The sequence below is a fragment of the Mus caroli genome, chromosome 10 (genome assembly GCF_900094665.2).
Source record: "Mus caroli chromosome 10, CAROLI_EIJ_v1.1, whole genome shotgun sequence".
NCBI lineage: Eukaryota > Metazoa > Chordata > Mammalia > Rodentia > Muridae > Mus > Mus caroli.
The window spans coordinates 3,651,541-3,665,729 of NC_034579.1; positions in this window are offsets into that span (position 1 = coordinate 3,651,541).

Genomic DNA, 14,189 nt, shown 5'->3' on the forward strand with positions numbered 1-14,189 from the left:
CACATAGCCCTCTCCTTTAGACAGCCTGTAACATGGCAACTGACGACATCAGAGTGACCAGTGGAGAAGTCACCTCTGCAATCCAATACCAGAAGCTACATTTCTAATACGGTATGGATTACAAATGAGCTACTTGGTCCAACTGGCCTCACTGGAAAGCTGGAGATTACAAAAGGGAAACTCCAGAAGGGAATAATTAAGGGGTCTATCACAGAAGGCTTCCTGCCATAGTACAAAAAACCTTCATCCAAAGTCAAGCTGTATATATCGAGCTAAGAAAGAATCATACAGTAGGGAGATCGTAAACACATCCGCAGTGTAGAAAGAAAGTCTGAGCTTTCCACAGGCACCATGAAGCAAGCACTACAAGCCAATGTTGCCAAATCATAGACCTGAAAACTTGGCAGTCCTCACCAATTCATCTCTAAGAAACAAGTCAGCATGCAGGCTGGAAGGTGGCTACAAGGTCTTGAAAATTCAGTAAAAAGAATCATTCCCCACCTAATCACAACAAATGTGATGTGTCCTTCATCAGGGTCAAGCAATCACCTTGACAGTCCATCATATCAGGATCAGAATTTCTGTCTCCCAGAGTTCCTCCTTACAGAACTCAATGAATGAGCTCCGTCTTTTAGAGAACAGGAAAAGGCTCACTGCCTGTGGTTCCGATCAAGCCCACACATCGCAAAATCACACCACGCCATCTTCCTTTGTACCAGGACAGATAGAAGCTCTGTTCCAAAGCTCTGCTTTTCTGACCTACAGAAACCTGGTGGCCAAAAAGGAAAGATCATTTTAGATTGGAAGTGAACAATTCAAACGAATTTCAATCGGGATTCCAGGGTGTCCTGGAAACAGCTGAGAGTCTAGACAGAAGTTGGTATTTATTACTTAGTGACAAATGGTATAGGCAGCACTTTCCAAAGGAAACTCAAAATCCTTTAATTCTTCCTTTTTCCAGACGTTTTTAAACATACAGCTCAAACATAACCTAGAAGCCAATATGTTCCATACCTCATGATCAAAATGTCTATAAAAGTTGTGTCAAATATGATGTTTTGAAAGAACAGAGGGGGAAAAAAAGAACACATTTTTAATGAAGCCATTGGTAAAAATCCTGAAGAGCTGATGGTAACTTGAAAATCTACTTTGGTAGGTTGGTTTTACAAGATAGTCACATGGCTTGAATATATCACCTCAATCCATCTGTGGGAACCTAATGTCACTGTGATGATATTTGGAAGTAGTCTTGGGAAAAAAGATTAGACCATGAGTGTGGTGGTTTGAGTATGCTTTGCCATGGGAAGTGGCACTATTAGGAGGTGTGACCTTATTGGAGGAAGTGAGTCTGTGTGGGGGTGGGCCTTGAGGCTCCTAGGCTCAAGCTTCATCCAATACAGAAGAGAGAGTCTTCTGGCAGCCTTTGGATCAAGATGTAGAACCTTCAGCTTCTTCTCCAGCACCATGTCTGCCTGCATGCTGTGTACCGCTATGATGATAATGGACTAAACCTCTAACACTGGAAGCCAGCCCCAATGAAATGTTGTCCTCTATAAAAGTTGCTGTGGTCATGTTTTAAGACTTGCCTTGGTCATGGTGTCTCTCCATAGCAATTAAGACACCGAACATTTTGACCAGAAGCAAATCTCTTAGTTTTGCAGTAAGTACATTTCTATTTCCAGAAGGCACTTCCTCAGCTCCTCCCTGTGTGGGGTCATCCTCTAGTCCCCTGCTTTTGCATAGCATTAAAAATAGCAGGGGCTAATTCCACAGCTTGTTTTCCACCATCAGCAGAGATGTTCACAAAGGCTTTGTTATTTGTATTTATGTAACCAGGAGTAAAGTCACATAAATGCTTAGAGCAAACCACTTGACGTCAAGTTCAAGGTGGTGGCGTAAGTACAGATTCATTTTGCTCTCTCACTCCTACAACGGCTTCATTTAAGGAAGAGGAAGCACACTAAAAGGTGTAAGTTCTCAAAAACAAACAAAACCAGAAGAGGAGCATCAGAGCTTGAGAGATGTCAACCAACGTAAGGTAAAAAAAGCTGGTGGCGGAGAGAGAACAGATGAGCACAGGCAGGGTACCACAACATTCCAAGAGCAAGCAGGATAGTGTGATGGGGAACGGTATGTCCGTGATGCTCTCAAATAGAGAAAAATAGCCTCATAGAAACAAGGAACGGGGGGTGGGGCATGGAATTCTCCTAAGCAGCACTGAGGGCAGAAAGACAAGCAGGAGAAACCTTCAAAGTTCCAAAGGAATCTAAAGTTCTCCTTAGACTTTTGTATCCTTTTATTCTACAAATCCTTTTGACCTGCAAATACAATGGGAAACGTCTCCTCTTAGGCTTGGACCAAGCTGCAGTTCCAAGACCAGAAACAAAAATGTAATGAGTACAGTAAAAGAAGCGGTGAGGGAATAACGATAAAATAATAATGCAAAGTTGGAAATACATAAAGTCTAGAGGGCGGCTGAAATTGGATGGATAACCTGAAAAATATTCACAAAGCTTATGACAGGTGAATGATAACCTAAAGGAAGTGAAGGAGACCATGAGCCCTGTGGATAGCTGAGGGGAGAGCCGGGGTGCAGTCAGAGAGATCCAGAAATACAAACATCCTACTGCTCCAGAGCTGACGGAGGCCGAGAAAACAGCAAGGAGAATATGGAACAACAAGACTGAAGAAGGGGGCAGGAGAAGTAGGAAAGGGGAGATGCAACCATAGTGATGGCTCAGCTCTCTGAGGGTCACAATGACAACCGGGTTATTTGTTTTACACCATGACCGACAAACCAAGAGCTGGCTCACCTTTTCCATAGTAGATGAGACAGTAAATATTATATGGGTCAGACAGTATCTGTGAGCTGTCCAACTCTGCTGTTTATAGTATGAAAATAGCCACAGGCAATGCGCTAACAGACAAAGACAGCAGTGTTCCAAGCAAAGTTTGATAGACACTGGATTTTGAACAGCATATAATTTTCAGGTGTCACAAAATGTTCTTCTCCATCTTTGCGTATTTCAAAGTACAGAAAATAGGAGTGTGGATACACTCGACACCAAATGGGATGACTGCGTAATGCACACACACACACCTCAGAAATCATCACAGAAGTTGGCCGAGATCTTTTAAGAGCCAGAGATTGAAGGCTGAGGAACTGCGGAGCATCACAGGGCTGTAGCAAACGCGATCCCACAACAGCTGTGACTGCATGCACAAGATCTGCACGAGACTGAGTCGGTCAAAATCCCAGCATGCATAGGGGAGGAGCTCTTAAAGCCCAACCCTTAACGTTCAGAAGTTGAGTTCATTTTCATCAGGGATATGCCCCCCGTAGGTTTTCTATGCTCCGCTAGATGGCGCTATATCCAAGAACTATATGCAGGCAGCACTAAAGAAGTTGGAAGAGAGACTAGGAGAAATAAAGAAGGAGCTGTGGAGAGTGTGGAGTGGTGATAATTGGATACAGTGTATTCATACTTGAGGCTCTCAAGGAATAGGCAAAAATATACTTGCTTATAAAATGTTAAAACCAGGCTGAAGAGATGGCTCAGTGGTTAAGAACATTGACTGCCCTTCTGGAGGTGCGGAGTTCAATTCCCAGCAACCACATGGTGACTCACAACCATCTTTAATGGATCGGTTGCCCTCTTCTGGTGGGCATCTTTAAAAAAAATGTTAAAATCTGTTCTAACTTACAAACAGCAAACCACTAGCCTATGGATATAGTGGCCAACCCACGAACCGAACCATAAAAGAAGCACGGAAGAAGACCATGACTGTTATCAGATACATGAGTCAGAGAAATGAGTGCCTACATGTCCTTTTGTAGGAGGTTACTTTATAGTAAAAGTCTACTAAAACAAAGGCATAGCCAAAATTATGGAAGAGGCAGAACCCAGGGGGAAGAAAGCCCTCACTCACCCAAGAAGTGAGGAGAAGTGAGCGTGAGCAACGACAAGCACCAAACCAAGAGACTGGAGAACAAGAGAAAGCTCTAAAGGTAAGGTGTCCTGCGTAAAAATGAATCTCAGTCTGCCCCTAGCTTTGAAATTATTAAGCAAACTAAAAAAGGGCAATAAAGTCAAGGCTGGAATAATAGACTAGATTCCAACTCAAGGGTGACAAAGTTTGTATCCAGATTCTGCCAGAGAGAGAACACGTCCCTCAACTCAGGCGGTTCCAATGGAAATCAGTGAGGAATCTGGGAGATGGCAAAAGGTATCTGAGTTGCTAACTTCCAATGTGAAGTGCAAGATGCAAAAGCTTGCATACACTGTTAAATGATGTTGCCCCGTAACTTACAGACACAGAAATGGAGAACCAGTCACAGTGGAATTTAGCTATACAGGAAACAAGGGCATTCTCAAGCTCTTCTCTCACCCCTTATTTGTCTCATCTTCTTGAAGCGGACAGGCATGCTTTCACAACAGGAAAGCATGCCCCAGGACTCAGTAATCCGAAGCTTTCTCCACCAGACATAATGAAGAGGCTGCAGAAGAGACTTCTGCTCTCCTAGTATCTTCTGCACTAGTTACTTTTCATGTCACTAGGCACAAGATACCAGAGCGAGAGATGGAGAGAGAGAGGGAGGGAGGGAGAGAGAGAGAGAGAGAAAGAGAAAGGATTTAGTGTGGCTCCTGGTCTCCATGGTAACAGTCCATCATGGAGGGGAGTGAATGGCTGAGCAACTCAGGTCCTGTTAAAGGGGGGTTGTGCAGTGCAGGCTGTTCATGTCACAGCAAACTAGCAAGCAGAGAGAGACTCGAGGTAGGAGCCAGGTATAACCAGCAAAAACCCACTTCCACTGATCTATTTCTGCCTGCCCGGCCCTACTTCCCTAGGATTCTACAGCCTCCCCTAGATATAACAGTCAGCTAGGAACAAATCAATCCCATGGGAAATAGTTCAAATTCAACCCAATAAACTCCCCATTTAGAGCACTGCCAAATCCCCATTGTCTCAGTAACAGGAATCTTTCTATTTCCAAGATATAGAAAACCCAATCCTTCAGCCTCAGCTGCTCCCTTCAGCCTCAGCTGCTCCCACTATCTTATTTACCAGTGTCCTCTACATGTCTCTAGGCAAATATTTGTGCTGTTGAATTATTTAAACGGAGTGTGTGTCATGCATTCGTCTGGGTCCTTAGAAGTTCTCCATGCTTGCTCCAATGCTCTGCTGACACCACACTGAAATTCTCAGTCATTAATGAACAAGTGTCCAGCATGTACACTTCAACAAGGTCCATGCAGCAGATTACACAGCTAGCCTGCTTTAAGTTCAGCTTCCTAACTGGACTGGAAGCTCTCTCTCTCTCTCTCTCTCTCTCTCTCTCTCTCTCTCTCTCTCTCTTTCTCTCTCTTTCTGAAAGCAAGGATGAATCATTTCTTACATTTGTACTTTTGTGGACTCACCTAGGACCCTTAGTAAATGATGGCTTGCCTAACTGATACATACACATATTTTACTTATGAGGGTTATAATTTGGCACTGTGGGATCCTAAAATGTAAAAGCTATGATTTGTAGCCTGCCTGGGGCCACTTTAATAGCATCTATAAAGCATCTTGACTCTCTTCGATGCCTGAAATTCCATAATTACAGTTTAATTCCTTTATTTATTTATTGTTACTGTATTTCCTTCTCTGGTACCGCTAAACCTTCTGGGAAAGGTGAACCATTAAGCTTTGGTACTAAACTTTAATGAACATGAATTTGTCAAATCTATTTGGTACAGTCAGAACCAACCCCTTTCCAAAAGCAAGCAAAAATTGTTCCAAGATGACCCTGAACACACAACACACAGTAATGTCATTATTCTAGAAAATATTGCTAAGACATATGTTATCAATAAATCCAGCAGCGTTCAGAGCCTTGGGTCATTTAAGTCAAAATAGCAGTCTGTGTGAAAATATATCAATTCTTAGGCTTTAATGGATGGAAAATACATATTATCTCCAATACATCTAGCACTGTTCTAACACATGCCCGAAGCACTGCTTGACATTTTTACTAATCAACTCTAAACCCCTTTATCTGCTTCATCCTCCTATGCTTTTCTGCTTTTGTACAATGTTTAGAACTTAGGGGCTGATACTAGAAAGAAGAGAGGTACAGATTCATCAGACCTGAGGACCAGGAAGTAATCCCAGGACTCAGAAATGGGAAAATCAGGTCAACTTTATTCCCTGGCTGAGTAGCAAGTTCAAGGCCAGGCTAGGCTACATGAGATCCCATCTTAAGAAAAGAAAGAAAGGCTAGGCAGTGGTGGTGCACACCTTTAATCCCAGCACGTGGGAGGCTGAGGCAGGCGGATTGCTGAGTTCGAGGCCAGCCTGGTCTACAGAGTGAGTTCTAGAACATCTAGGGCTATACAGAGAAACCCTGTCTCGGAAAAAAAAAAAAAAAAAAAAAGGAAGGAAGGAAGAGAGAAAGGAAAAAGAAAAGAGAGAGAGAAAGGAAAAAGAAAAGAGAGAGAGAAAGGAAGAAAGAGAGAAAGCAAACAGAAAGAATGCTTGTTGAGTGGAGAGCTATTTTAAGAGATGTGCATATTATTTCTTGCTCACAGGGACCATTTGAAGCAGGAGCTCCTATCTCCTCCACTTCAGGGATGAAAAAAAGGAAATACGGAGAAACCAAGAAATTTGTCAAGGGCCCTGTGGTTTGCAAATACCAGAGAATACGGACATGAGGCATTCAAAGGGGTGACAGGCCCTTGATGAAAAACCATTCTGGTTGGATGTACTCGCTCAGCATTCTGCCATTTTAATGCAAAAAAAGAAAAATGTCTTGAGAGAAGTAAGATCCTCTGAAACAGACTTTCTTTCCATGTCCTCCTTGCTTCTTTCTTTTCTTCCCTTTTTATTTTTTTCCTAATTTTTAAAACCCTAAACCACAACCTGTATGTAATGTAGGGCACATATAGCCATGAAATGTTACATAAATTAAGTAAAATTTCCAAAATTAAACAGCAGACCCCTAAGAGTTGTTTTTCTTCCAATTGCCTGCCCTGTTTGCCACCTCAGGCACACACTTGATTAGAAAGCTCAAAGGCTCTGTTCTGATCCCTTCTGGGACGTCTGATTTGCCTATTTGTCTCACCTAATGGGTTATTTTAGGAACCTAATATACTTCTGTTCCTAAAAATTCCAAGGCTTAAAATAGTCGTTCTCTGTTCCCATAAGTGAGACAGCAATTAGGACCATGTGAGCCAATATTGCCTTCTTAAGAAAACAAAATAAAGATTTATTTTTATTCCAGTGTATATTCGAGTATATACCACATATATGTGATATGCAGGTGCCTACGGAAGCCAGAAGACCATGGCAAATACCCTGGAGCTGGAGTTGTAGGCAATTGTGAGTTGTCCGACATGCATGTTGGGAATGGAACTCAGGTCCCCTGGAAGAGCAGCAAGTGCTCTTAGCCACTGAGTCATCCAACCCCCAAGACTCTCTCTTAACTGCACTCACCTGTGTAAGAAATCACAGAGAACACAGAAGACTGTTAAGGACTTCCTATCCCATCTCAATACCAAACCTTCCGCAGTAATGATGGAGACACCATACCCAGCCAGGAAGCAGCATCCTAGCTGTTTTTACCTCCGTTGGCTTTTAGAACAAAATGGAGCCAAGACTCCATAGATGTAGCCAGAGCTCAACCAAGACAAGTGAGCCCCAGTCAGGCGTGACCTTGTAAGTGATTCAGGCCTTTGCAGAGTAGGGGTCTGATCGCTTACGCACACAGATTTCCACCCAAGTACTCTTTCCATACTCTCTTGGGTTCTCTGCCGTTATCAAAAGCAACTTGGGGAGTAAAGGCTTATTTCATTATTCCATACTGAGGGAAGTCAGGGCAGGAACCCCCAGAGGCAGGACCTAAAGCAGAGACCATGAAGGAACACATTGCCTTCCAGCTTGCTCCCCATGACTGACTTGTCCAGCTTGTTTTCCTATACAACTCCGGACTACCTGCCCAAAGGTAGCACCACCCCAAAGGGCTGGGCCCTCCCATATCAATCATTAAACAAGAAAATGTCCTTGCCTATAGGAAGCCTGTCAGAAATATTCTCTCAACTGAAGTTCCTCTTCCCAAAGAACTCTAGCTTGTGTCAAGCTGCCAAAAAACAAAAACCAAAGAAACCAGGGCACAAATGCACAAGACAGTTCTGATCCTCTGCTCTCGGGATAGATAGTCTCAGTGGTGCTCCTTGTAATTAGCTGCCTAGGCAACCATCAGGTGAGTTTGATCACGGACTGAAGCGGAAGCTTCTGGTGTCTTTGGAAAGTTATGTCAAATGATCTTTTGCCGGGGCACACAGGTGAAAGGATCTCTTGCTAAAGCAGAGACATAAAAGGATGTTCTCCCAAAGCAGACACAGGAGAAAAGACGTTTTACTGGACAGACACAGGAAAGAATGCTTTCCTGAGGCAGACACAGGCGAAAGGATGTGTGGACATAGCAGACACGTGAAAGGACCTGTGCTGAAGGAGTATCAATATGAGCCCACAGACATCGCGAGACGAGTCTTGGTTTGGTTTGCTCCACCTCACTCCTCTTCCGTAATGGCACTCAGGTATTGGTTCACCTTACAGCCTTATTGAGCGCAACTTGTGGTAACACCACCATTGAGAAAAACAGGCCCAAGCACAACTCATGAGGTTCCTGTGGCAGCTTGCCACTTCAACAGCCTTGCCTCAGGCCGGTTGGTGAGCCTGTCTGTTTCCTCAATATTAAAATATAGCTGTTCGTTCCTGCCTAGTGTCTGCCTGCCCAAACGACTAGATTATAGCTGCTGGTTTATGTGGTATCTGTCTGCCTAGAGGACTGGTCTGCAGCTGCTGAGTCATATTTGATGTTTGCTATGAGACTAAACTACTGCCAAAGGAGATCGAGCTCACCCCCCAAAGAACTATTGCTGAACAGGTCCACTTCCCCCATAACCGAATAACTTTTCTCTTCCACTAAAAATCACATTAAAAGTAGGTTACACAAAATGTGTGCCTACAGTTGATCTGGTCCAGAATGAGGCCTAGACTCCTGCTGCTTCTACACTTTGAGCCCTATGGGAATTCCAGGCATCCATAAATACAGATCATGATGCAGGCAAGGTATGAAGACCCAAGTAGGAACTGCATAGCAATCAAATACCTATGGAAAAAAAAAAGTACAAAAGCAGGTACCAGAAATGTCTTAAAATATATTTCCACAGTGATACTTCCAGTATAAATTAATTGTTGAATTCTCAAGATGTTACTAACAGTTCCAGTCAGTGTGGTAGTCAATAGAAACTAAAATATGGCTTGGTGCTGCTTCCGTCTCCACAGGTCTAGAAATTCACTGTGCTGAAACCTAAGGCAATTGCCTGGTGATAGTTCTGCCTCACTGTGAAGTGCAAGAAGCCAGGGTTAGTGTCTGGTTTATGGGAGAGCTCACAGCTACAGTCCGTAAAGACTGTGGGGGAACACAAAGGGAAGATGAAGGAGGGGAGGACAATGAATAACAAATGTAAGTGGATGCCTGTAGTTCTCCGCTGACACAACCTCGGTGTTTCAAAACACCAGATTTATATCTTACACTGATGAACGCCGAAATCCCTAATGGGTTGGCAGCCCTGTGCACCCTGTGAAGGAGATACTAAAGGTGTCCATGTTCTTGCTTGACCAGTTTCTAGAATCGACTGCACTCCCTACCCATTGTTCTGTATTACTCTGTCCTCTTCTCCCATAGCTATACCACCTCCACCTCCCCACCCCCTTACTTCCTCACCCACTACTCCTACCCCCTTACCCTCCACACCCCACCCCAATCAACTGTCACGTGATCCCTTCTCTGACTACACACACACACAGGCACACATACTCACGCACACACACACATGCACCCTGCTCCACTGTCACATGGCCCCTCCCTCTGACTCCCTGCCTCTGCCTTAGGAGGTCCTCGTGATGACATTGGATGCACTTGAATAAATCAAGACAGTCCCTGTAATTCAGCATCTTTCATTTGGCTCCTATATCTATAAAATCTCTGCTTCTGTGTGAAGTAACACAGTCACAGATTAGAGGGGATTTTTTTTCAGCCTACCCACAATCTACTGAGGTAGACCTTTTCTTCCCCTCCCCACAGTTCAAATAGTTTGTAACACACATGCTGCTTATATAGTCTGTGAGTCGTTGGGTCCCATCAGGCTCCAGAATGTGGGAAAACCTCATGTCCTCCAGAAGCCCATTCCATTCATGGCATGAACAGAGCTGAGGCAGAGCCTACTCTAGATCTCCCACCCAGATCCCCACTGCCTCACAGGTGAGTCACCTCCACCCTAGATCTCCCATCCAGATCCCCACTGCTTCGCAGGTGAGTCACCATGGCTTTGCCATCTTGGCCCTGCAGACCCTGATTCTAGCAGAATTACACTCAGTCCCCAGCCAGTCTCCTGCTTCCACATGAATTCTCCAGCCACCTCTGTGGTCTCTTCAACTGCTGATTTTTTTTTGGTCCCCAAAAGATGACTATGGAGCCCAAGAAATATTTACTGAAATATTTGGCAATATGAGCTATTGATCTGAAGAACCAAAAGCCTCCTATCAACAGAGATACCCAATCATTGTGACTAACAGGAGAAAGATGGTTCTCTGAGAGAATTTCGTCTGTTGCTTGTGTCTGTCTTTTAAGAATTTCTGCTAGTGTGGTCAATTAAATCATGCAAAATAGTGTGTGAATTATATTTGTTATCACAGAGTTCTGAGCTGCAGAAGGTAAACCAGGAAAGTGACTCAGGACCGCCTCAGCCTGGCCTGAGCCCATTACCGCCACCAAGTGGCAGGACCAAGTGCTGACAGTGGCTCCAGCCAGCAGAAGGCTCCGAAGCTCCTTTCTTTCCTGTATCCTGTTCCTGTTGCAGATGCCTAAGGAATGTTAGGAATTACACCCCGGCCCACACTGCCTCAGTAAAAAGCTGGTTTCTGAGTGATTACCAGGACTTTCATGCCAAAGCAAGAACTAAGAAAAAAAGATGCCAAACTATTTGGGAGCGACACCATAGAAATTATTTCCTCCTTCCTTTTTCAACTTGATATTTTAACACAATGCCTTGTTTGCCAGACATGAAAGGAGATACCATGATATATAGAGTTGTTGCCAAGGTAACTTAAGATTGTGTCTTGACCAGGATCCTAGCATAATCATCATCAGAGAGGTTTCATCCAGCAATTGATGCAAACAGATACAGAGACCCACAGCCAAACATTAGGCAGAGTTGGGGAAATCTTGCTGAGGAGGGAGAGGAAGAACTGAAGGAGCTAAAGAAACCACAAGAAAACCTGCAGATTCACCTAATCAAGGCGCACAGGGGCTCATAGAGACTGAGCGGGCCACCAAGGAGCCTACATGGATCTGACCTAGGCCCTCTGCATATGTTATGGTTGTTTAGTTTGCTCGTCTTGTGGGACTCCTAACTGTGGGAGCAGGGCTGTCTCTGATTCTTTTGTCTGCTTTTGGGACCCTTTGCCTTCTCCTGGGTTGCTTCATCCAGCCATAAGATGGGAGGTGCCTAATCTTATTGCAACTTGATATGCTGTGTTTGTTTCATATCCCTGGGAGGACTGCCCTTGTTTGAAATGGAGGAGGAGTGGATGGGGGAGGTGGGGAGGAGGGAAGGAAGGAGGAGGGAGGGGAAACAGCTGTTGGGATGTAATATGTGAGAGAGGAATACATTTTTAAAATAGATTGTGTCTTTAAGAAATAAAACTTACTTTTGCATTTTAACCATATTTAATCATCATTTACTGTTATAAATGTACCTCTATGCCATGGTGGGTTTGAATAAAGCAGCATGTCCTGCACCCTGATCCAGCTAGTAACTTCCTATGCTGATTCATGATCCCATTCCCTCCAGTCCAGGGTAAAGCCCGCACAGGGGTCACGCACATTCCATTTTGCTTCAACGCTGGGTCTCCTGACTGTAAGGATTTAGACTTATCCCCAGCAAATCACACAGAAAGCTGAAAAATAAATGTCTTCCTTTGAGATAAGAAATACCAACACGTTGTATGTCGACATTAGTCTGGCTGTATTCCCTGTGCCTGTTTCAGGGGCAGAGGAAAGAGGAGCAGAGAGCAGATGTCCCTGACAGAAAGAGCCATCCACCCCATCCATCCCAAGGTTGTTTCTGCTCATGTTCCAGATCATATTGTGAGGCCATATGCCTCATCGGAGGTACTTGACAGCAGCCTTGGATCCTTGCAAACCAGAGGATAAGATAAAAATGCTGTTAAACAAATATTAGAATGATGCTTTATTTGGGTGGGGTTTTACTTCATTTTTTCTTTTCTAATTTTAGAGCATTTTAACTTTTAATTATTATTTATATCTCTGGCATTCATTTCTAATTCCCTTATAGTTGGACAATGCAGCCGATAAAACTTACTCTTGGCAAAAGAGATTGACGTGTTATTTTAAGAATTACTTATTTATGTGTATGCTAGTGTACCTGTGTGTGTGTGAGTTTGTGTGTGTGTGTGTGTGTGTGTATGTGTGCCCCTGCATGTACATATTGTATCATGTGCATGCAGGAGACCATGGAGGTCAAAATAAGGTCTCAGGTCACTTGAAACTAGAGCTCTGGGCCATTGTGAGCCATCATATGGTGTCTGTAAAAGTAGCCAGTGTTCTTACCCACTGACCCTTCTCTCTAGCCCTCTCTGCATTTTTTCCACCGTGCAAAGATCTGATTCATCATTTTTAAACATTTCATGAATGTCTTAGAAGGCTAGGTTTCTGTGTTATAAACTATTTATATGTATACTTTAATCTTTCACGTGTTCCCATTCCCCTGGAACAGTCCCTCATTTAAAAAGATCTATTTATATATTATTTTTTGTCTGTGTGTGTGTGTGCCCATGTAAATTTGTGTGTACCACATGCATGCAGGAGTCGACAAAGGCCAAGAAAAGGGGGGGGGTGTGTTCAGATCCCTTGGAGCTGAAATTGCAGACCACTCTTAGCTGCCCTCTTGGCTGCCATCTTGGTGCTGGGAATAGAACCTAGCTCCACTACAAGAGTATCTTGTGCTCCTAACCACTGAGCCATCTAACCAGCCCCTAGATCATTACTGTTATCACCTTAATCATGTAAGTGCTGTTGGAAGCATGTTTAAATCATATGGCCTCTGACTATTGTCAGTTTCCACTCATAGACCCAATACGAGGGGTTTCCAACATGTAAGTAGAGTTCACGGTGGCTCCTTGCTATTCTGTGTAGAGCATGGCTCATACCGCTGTCCTAAGGCTCCTGCTTTAAAACTTACCTTACTTGAAATGAGAATGGCCACTTTCTTTCTTTTTTTTTTTTCATCTTCCAGTCCTTTTTTAACTTACCATTTCTAGTTAGTTTTAGATATGTTCCTCTGATACTCCAGAGAAACACACTTGAAGATGCTGTGTTTCCTCTGCTCCTGTTTTCTCTTCCATACTGACATTCCATACTTCAGCTCTTTCTTATTCAATGGAACCAGTGAACTCCACATGATCTGACCTAGAGTCAGCATGGTGAGTGATGGCATTTATAGGCTCTCCCCTGCAAGACTGGCAAGATATGAAATCAGTGCAGCTGGGTCCACTTCACTGGTCCAGCAGTGGAGCCAAATGTAAGAAAAGACACTTGTAAGGTAGAGAAGAACCAAAGCTCCAAAGGCCTTGTAGAGATCTTCATAATTCAGCTAAAATCTAAGATACCTCTACCCCTAGACTAACACTGCCCACAGAGCTTCTACCGGGAATAAACATGTTTCACCATTTGTACTGTCCAGTACTCTAACAAAGAGACCACTGTGACTCCAGTCACTTAGTAAGCACAGCAAAGGAGTTGGCCCATGATAGTGCATTATTAAGAGATGGAAAATGCAAACCAAGATCAATTATTTTCACTACTGCATAGTATTTGGTTGCAAAGCCAGACTGTCAATCAGGTTCCATGGGAACTGTGGTGATTTGAATAGGTTTGGTCCCCATAGAGTCATGTGTTTGAATGCTTGGCCCACATGAAGTGGCACTATTAGGAGTTATGGCCTTTGTTGGAGTAGGTGTGGCCTTGTTGGGGTAGGTAAGGCCTTGTTAAAGGAAGTATTGTCACTGTATGGGGTGGGATTTGAGGTCTCCTATGCTCAGGGTATGTTCAGTGTGAAACC